This window comes from Hyperolius riggenbachi, chromosome 10 (genome assembly GCF_040937935.1).
Source record: "Hyperolius riggenbachi isolate aHypRig1 chromosome 10, aHypRig1.pri, whole genome shotgun sequence".
NCBI classification, from domain to species: Eukaryota; Metazoa; Chordata; class Amphibia; order Anura; family Hyperoliidae; genus Hyperolius; species Hyperolius riggenbachi.
Genome location: NC_090655.1, coordinates 223,666,137 through 223,674,125, shown reverse-complemented (window position 1 = coordinate 223,674,125; position 7,989 = coordinate 223,666,137). Strand labels below are relative to the sequence as shown.

Below are 7,989 nucleotides of genomic sequence, written 5' to 3'. Positions count from 1 at the left end.
TCTAGAAAAATGCCCTGGTCTTTAGGGGGGTTTAACACTGCGGTCCTCAAGTGGTTAAACGCGGTCTGGAGACAGTTTAGTAAAAAATCCTTGTGCAAAACTAGTCCCTAATGCCCTAGAGTGGCCTTCTGGGTGTGCCCTCAAGTGTAAATATCACAACCAACTTTATTTGCAACAGACAATAACACACAGCTCTGCCCCAAATACAATAATACAAATGAAACTGTGGATTAGTTAAGAATAATTTTTATTAGGACATCTAAATAATATGTAATCAGATGATATCAATCAAACTTCACAGAAATGAGAAGTTAATAAAAAGGTTAGCGCGTGCCACCTAGTAAATTTCCACCTAGTAAACCTCCAACTGTGTCTAGAAGAAGTCTCTTTTCCTCATCATGTCCTGGTGCTGTAGTTGCATCTTCCTCTCCATGTTCCTCTTCTTTCCTGTACAGAAATAGATTTGGATGTCATGGCAGTGATTTCACTGTAGCAGCTATTCACACAGCATAGATATGTCAGACACGCCATCACCAGCTCACAATAATTACTCTACATGAGTTGGCTGGGCTAAGGCCTTATTCACACTATATATATATGTTGCCACTTGCATTTCAGCAATATGTATGGTGTGCAATACACAAAAAGCCAAGACAGTGAATACATGTAATGCTAGGTACACACGATACCATTTTCTGATGGGTTTACAGCTCCAATCTGATTTTTGGTTTTCCATTGACTTCTATGAAAAAATCGATTGGAAATCAGATTGGACCTGTTGGAAATAGCTGATCTGATAATAAATCTGTCAGAAATTTGTATCGCGTGTACAGAGCATACTACCTCCAATGTCACTAAAGACTGTTATTGCTACATATTCCATGCCTCTCACCTTTTTGAGATGAGAAAGACGGACATTTAAGCCACGCCCCTGCCACACCCCTGGCCATGCCCCCACTACGCCCCTAGTCACGTATACCATAAAGATTTCATAAGAAAAATATGTTGTTTTATAATAATTAAAATCACACTGGTCCTTTCTATACTAATTTTCCTTCATATTCACATTTGAAAATAAGAAATATATCAATTTAAAAGATGGGAATAAAGTTTAGCGCCAATTAAACACATTTTCAGTAGAGAAATATATACATATATATTTACATAGAAAGAGGGACAAAGTCCTGAAAGAGGGACACATGAGGAGGAAAGAGGGGCAGGGCTCCCAAAGAGGGACTGTCCCTCCATAAGAGGGACAGTTGGGAGCTATGATATTCATTCATATGAGGCTTATTTTCAGTGCTGACATAAAGGATTCCTGCACAGCTGCTGGCTAACACCTCCTATTCAAACCATGGGACGCTTATCTACCTGAATGGACAAAACCTTGTGACTGCCAAGCTGTAATAAAAAGTAGGTAAAAAGTAATACCAGACTCATTTTGAATAATGTCTTGCCTGGTAGGAGCTTTAAAGAAAACCTGTAAAGTTTTGATACTGGCATATTTGAAAATTTACCTCGGGAGGGGTAAGACTCTGGATTCTCAAGAGCCTTCCCCCGTCCTCCTCAGCCAGGCAATCAAGTGAATGGGACCCCCAAAGCACAGCCGCATTGCGCCTTGCGCAGTAGCATGGATTTGCTTAGGCTTAGGCAGAAAAAGTCAAGCCTGATTGGGTTTGTGCTACTTCCCTGATGCAGACGTCTCGCACATTCCAATAGCATGGTTAAAGAGACACTGAAGTCTTTTTCACCAGATTTTCTTCTTTAGTCCACTTTTTCATTAAATTCTAAGCAGATTTGATGCATTCCCGCAGCAGAATGAGTGATTTATAGCAAAGAAATAGACATGCCAAGTTCCACGACTTTGCATGTCGCAGATTTTGCTGCCCGGGGGAGGCAGAGCTTGGCGCAGTAGCTCTGCCTCCTATCCAGTCAAACTCTGCCTCTCCCTGCCCCTCTAAGTGAAAGAAGACTGAGAGGGGTGGGGAGAGGCGGAGATTGACTGGAGAGGAGGCAGAGCTACTGTGTACAGCTCTCCCTCTACCCGGAAGAAACATCTGCAAGACCAGGAGCTTTGCTGGGCTATTTCTTTGCTATAAATTACTTGTTCTGCCACAGGAAATCCGGCGAATCCCCTTAGAATTTAATACTGAAGAGGACTAAAGAAGAAAATCAGCTAATGAAATAATGAAGAGAAGCTTGAATTGAAGTGCCAGAATAGAGTAAAAACATTTAAAAACTCTTTAAAAGGGTGGCAGTAGTGGGCTTATCTCCCCAACAAGTAAAACACAGACTATGTTGAATAAAGTTCAACAAAGATACTGTTTATTTAAATACTCCCCGATGCAACGCATTTAACAAGTTCTATCCTGCTTCATCAAGCAATCAAAGGAGTAAAAACTAGTATAAGTCTGGGTCCAAGCCAAACGCCTCCATCACAAGCAATCAACAAAACAAACAACCACAGAACTTATATATTGCGCTTTTCTCCTGGCGGACTCAAAGCGCCAGAGTTGCAGCCACAAGGACGCGCTCTATAGGCAGTAGCAGTGTTAGGGAGTCTTGCCCAAGGTCTCCTACTGAATAGGTGCTGGCTTACTGAACAGACAGAGCCGAGGTTCGAACCCTGGTCTCCCGTGTCAGAGGCAGAGCCCTTAACCATTACACTATCCAGCCAAGTAATAGGGTGCAAGTAATGAAATGGGCTGGTGGAGGAGAATGGGGGAAGCCTCTCCAGTATCCAGAGGCTTCCCCCTCCCAAGGTGAGTACCCCGTAGGGGCACTTTTTTGAGGCAGGGCTTCTCGGCTTGCAAAGTGCGCGTGGCTCTGTTTGGCATGGCTATAGCAGCAATGCTGTAGTCCGCGCCCCGAGCATGGGTAATTCGGGGATCCAGTGATTGCCAAACACTGAATTACTGTAGCAACTTGTAGGGGGAATAGTAAATAATGCCTCCTGGAATTTGAGCGGCAACAGGGTGAGCCGTAATTCAGTTAAAAACTGTTCTTGGAGAAAATACAGCCAATATTTGTCCATCCAAAAAACTGGATTACAATCTGACTATTGCTTTATTTAGTAGCAACACTTTTGCATTCCAGAGCATAAATGAATAGAGGTAAAGAGAGCAGTGTGATTTTCCAGAGATTAAAAACAGTAGACAAACCATGAGGGCATAGTCTACAACACAAAGTTTAAAGGAGAACTGTAGTCAGAGGTATATGGGGGCTGCCATGTTTATTTCATTTTAAGCAATACCAGTTGCCTGGCAGCCCTGCTGGTCTATTTGGCTGAAGAAGTGTCTGAATCACACCAGAAACAAGCATGCAGCTAATCTTGTCATATCTGTCAAAATTGGCAGAAACACCTGATCTGCTGCATGCTTGTTCAGGGCCTATGGCTGAAAGTATTAGAGGCAGAGGATTAGCAGGATAGCCAGGCAACTGGTATTGCTTAAATGGAAACAAATATGGCAGCCTCCATATACCTCTCCCTACAGTTCTCCTTTAACTGCTCTGGCATAGATATTATTAAAAAAATGAAAAAAATTGTCTTTGACTCTAACAGAATGCCTCATGTGCAAACAGTTCTGAAAAGAAAAACTACCCCCCCCCCCCCCCCAAAAAAAAAAAATATTAATATCTCTTTTTTATTTCAAATTAATACTGTAAAAATTACAAATGCAAAAATAACTTTTGAGCTCTTAACTTTTAGGCATTTAAAAGGTATAAAAATGAATAAAAAATAAAATGATCAATTTTTACTATTTCCCTGCATGCCTAAAAGTTATTTTATTAATAGCAAAAAAACACAGGACATTTATATCGTACTTTTCTCCTGGCGGACTCAAAGCGCCAGAGCTGCAGCCACTAGGACGCGCTCTGTAGGCAGTAGCATTGTCAGGGAGACTTGCCCAAGGTCTCCTCCTTCCCTGCATGCTGGGGCCTAAAAGTTATTTTATTAATAACAAACAAACACAGAACATTTATATCGTACTTTTCTCCTGGCGGACTCAAAGCGCCAGAGCTGCAGCCACTGGGACGCGCTCTATAGGCAGTAGCAGGGAGACTTGCTTAAGGCCTCCTGCTGAATAGGTGCTGGCTTACTGAACAGGCGGAGCCAAGATTCAAACCCAGGTCTCCTGTGTCAGAGGCAAAGCCCTTAACTATTACACTATCCAGCTGTGTTCCTGTGGGAAAACTCAGGCGAATATACCATAGTGGCATTTTCCTATATATTTTTTTAACATCCTAGAAGCAAAAAAGTACTAAAATAAGGCAACGCAAGTAATATTAAATAGTGTTGGTGTTCAAATTCGGGATATTGAATGCAGAGACCTGAATTCTCCCAAACATCACAATTCAGCACCTGAGCAAGTGGACAGGGTCATGGGTGTTCACTTACTTGCGCTTCAAGGCAGTCTTCACGTTGTTCTGATGCTTTGTCCTTCTGGCTTTGAAGGAGGAAGCATCAAAATCACATGAAGTGTGCCATGCAGCGCAAGTAAGGAAACTCACCATGACCCTGTCCACTTGCTCAGATCCCTGCCCACTTGCTCAGATGCTGAAGTGTGGTATTTGGTAGAATTCAGGTTTCTAAATTCAATATTCCAAATTCAAACACCAACATTATTATTGTGGTTCATTTTTTGTTTAAAGGTGATCAAATAAATGTTTTGCTTGAAGGGGGCAGAGATTTCCAATAGGCGAAGGATTCAGGGAAACTACCATTTTCATTCTTGCAGTTATTCAAATGTGGAAAATATTCTCTAATTCTTGTAAATCTCTCTCTCTCTCTCTCTCTCTCTCTCTCTCTCTCTCTCTCTCTCTCTCTCTCTCTCTCTCTCTCTCTCTCTCTCTCTCTCTCTATATATATATATATATATATATATATATATATTTATTTTTTATTTATTTATTTATTTTTTTAAATAATACTTACTTATCATCATCAGCAAGAGAAAAAGAGACCATCCCAAGGAAGAAAAGCAGCAACAGGGATTTCTTCATAGTCAGCATGTTGGGGATCTGTCAATAAAGTCTATAGATAACAAATGTATTAATAACATTAAACACATATAACTATACATAATGTATAGCATAAAGACATACAAACACTGACTGATTGTCATTATGAAATTACAAAGATAATGTATTTATTTAATTTCTTAACTTAAAAAATACTTATAATAAAAATTATCAAAGGTAAGATTTTAAAGATAAAGAATAGCTCGTTTATAAGGTATTTTGTAATTTATTTTTAGATGTGAGTGGCAAATTTAAAGGCTCTATGTATAGTACGACCTACCTAAAGGTAAATATCTTACCATTTCAAAATATACAAGGTATAAGATGATACAGTAAATACCATGAAAATGAATAAAGCAAGCACATGAACATATATAAATTTGCATAATCATCATCAAAGGCAAAATATTTTTGACATACAATCTTTATCTCTGCATTTTTATAAATATAGTGGAATTTCATGAATAGGTTATATGTAAAATATAATAAACAAGTGTAATGTTACAACATTTTATCAGGAAATAAGTGCAATAGCTGGATTCTTTTTTTTAATTTTTTCATAAATCACCTCATTGGCTTTTTTAGCACGGGATGTATGCAGGTCACCAGTTGATTTCCTCATTGTTGCAAGTATTGGCTGTTTGTGCTAAGGCTTATCCTGGAGTTTTTCTTGTGGTGTGGTGTGTTGTAGAGACCCTTGGCTGCACCACCACTTGTTTGCTATGGAAGTGCTTGTACTCTTACTTCTACAATATTTCACGGTTATTGTGCTGCTGTGGGAACATGTAGTGTGATTCCCAGTAAGAGGTAAAAACACCTTGCAGCATATAGTAAGGTGTTAATCCTCTTCCATGTATTGGGGAATATTGAGCAATACCCATATTTAGTATGGCTAGCTGTGGAGATTTACAATTTACAATATTTTAAATTTTGGGATTTACTGTATTTTTTTGACTATAAGACTCACTTTTTCTCCCCCAAAAGTGGGGAAAAAAGGACACTGTGTCTTATAGTCCAAATGCAGGAAGTTCCTGAATTGTGAATGCCTGCCAATACGAACCTCCAACTCAGGGAGACAGACAGAGGACACAGGGGGACACAAAGGGGCATAGAGGAGCATACAAAGGGGACACAAAGGGGGACAGAGGAGGACACAGGGAGACACAAAGGGGCATAGATGAGCACACAAAGGGGACACAAAGGGGGACAGAGGAGGACACAGGAAGACACAAGAGGTACAAGGGGCCATGCAGTAAAAATAGGGCATACTCCACGAGACACCCCTTCACCATGGATGCACCAGGTTTAGTATACTGTATATTTTTCCCCCTGATTTTTGTCCTCTAAAGCTAGGTGTGTCTTATAGTCAGGAGCGTCTTGTAGTCCGAAAAACTATGGTATATAATGACACTCCACCTAAACAAAACTGAAAAACAAAAAGCTTCTATACAATCATATAATGATTGGAGGAATAATAACACGTAAATAAGAAAGCTGAACATATAGCTACATTCATTTGGATATAGTAAAGTTATAATGGTATGAGAATAAATGGTAGCCCTGTAGATACTTACTTAGATCAGTCAGCACTGGCTCTACACACAGCTGTGAGTCTTCAGAGCAGTTCTATCTGTGGTACAATGGGCCAACTTATATAATAAAGGTAATCGGGCCACATGGTCTTCAGTTTGAACTAAAGTTTGCCTTTCTCACCATAGATGGTTGAAGTCATATGAATTAATTCAAATATTTACCTTTAACATGGTTGCTGTGACTTAAGTTGAAATATGACTGCACAGTATGACTGTCATGAGTTATAAACACATTATGGTGACAAATATAGACATAAGACACATCATTCCTATTGCTACTCACATGTGTTTTGCAATGAATGTGAAACAGACTTTTACTAGGTAAAGTTGGCCAAATTAATCCACTGTCTTTTTTTTTTTTTTTTTAGAAAATAGTATTCACTTTTGTGATTCGATCAGCCAAGATAACCAACCATTGCTTCTGAAAAAGGAGTTTTTTTCAGGGAACCCAGTGATGTCATGGAGTACTATAAACACTAGAATTTTTGTAGAGGGATCATGGCCGGATTTAAGGCAAGGCCACAAAGGCCATGGCCTAGTGCACTAGGAAGCAAGGGGCAGGCATCAGGCTGACACATTCAGGCAGTTAAGCTGCCAAACATGTAAAATGCAGCAGACATATACACACGGTCTGTGGCTACCCTGTTTCCGCATGGTACATCTCAGTGGTGGCACTGTCCAACCCCTGAGATGCGCTCCCTGTCTTGTGCTCTCCTAGCCCAGTATGGAGAGCATCAGGCACAGTGGTAGCCATGTGATTCTCTCCTCCTTCGGGTGCTCCTGCGATGTCCATCCTGTCACTGCTCAACTCTAGCTCTAGTGACCGGTATCTCCATCCCCTTACATTGTATCTAATCAAGCGACACAGGAGAAGATATCGGGCAGTAGAATGAGAGGATGGACAGGGAATGTTCACAGGAGGTGATAGAAAAGCACAGCTACTGTTGCACATATATTCTGCTGTATATACTGGACTGGGGAAGGGATAGAGCACAGTACCGAATGGGGGTGTCACACGCCCCCTAGTGGCCAGACCGCACAATGCCTTCCACTCGGTTTCAGCACACAGACCATGCAATCTGTGGTCACAATCGGTGCACAGAAACCACTGGAATTTGTCTGCAGGTCGGCTAGAAGGGAGCTTGTGAGGTACGGTAACACAATGTACACACTATTTCAAGGTAGGAAACTGCCACCATCCTGCAAAAGGGCAGGAGACCTAATCTCGCTGATACTAATACCTGCAAATAAGACGGTTAACCACACTCTATTTTATCTAGCTATCAATAGTAGTAGCGACTCTTCGGAACGCTAGGATTTGTTTTGTGTTGCTGAATAGTAGGCGTAGCCGGAAAATAAATGACTTTTAGAAGAA

General features: G+C 40.6%; 1 long non-coding RNA gene across 1 annotated transcript; it reads right to left on the bottom strand.

Annotated features, from left to right (window-relative positions):
- Positions 1-230: 230 nt before the first annotated feature.
- On the bottom strand, positions 231-6,704 carry LOC137536360 (uncharacterized). Its single transcript, XR_011024549.1, has 3 exons — positions 6,597-6,704; positions 4,937-5,035; positions 231-447 (listed from the first exon to the last, which is right to left on the bottom strand). It is a non-coding gene; the product is annotated as an uncharacterized lncRNA (long non-coding RNA).
- Positions 6,705-7,989: the final 1,285 nt, after the last annotated feature.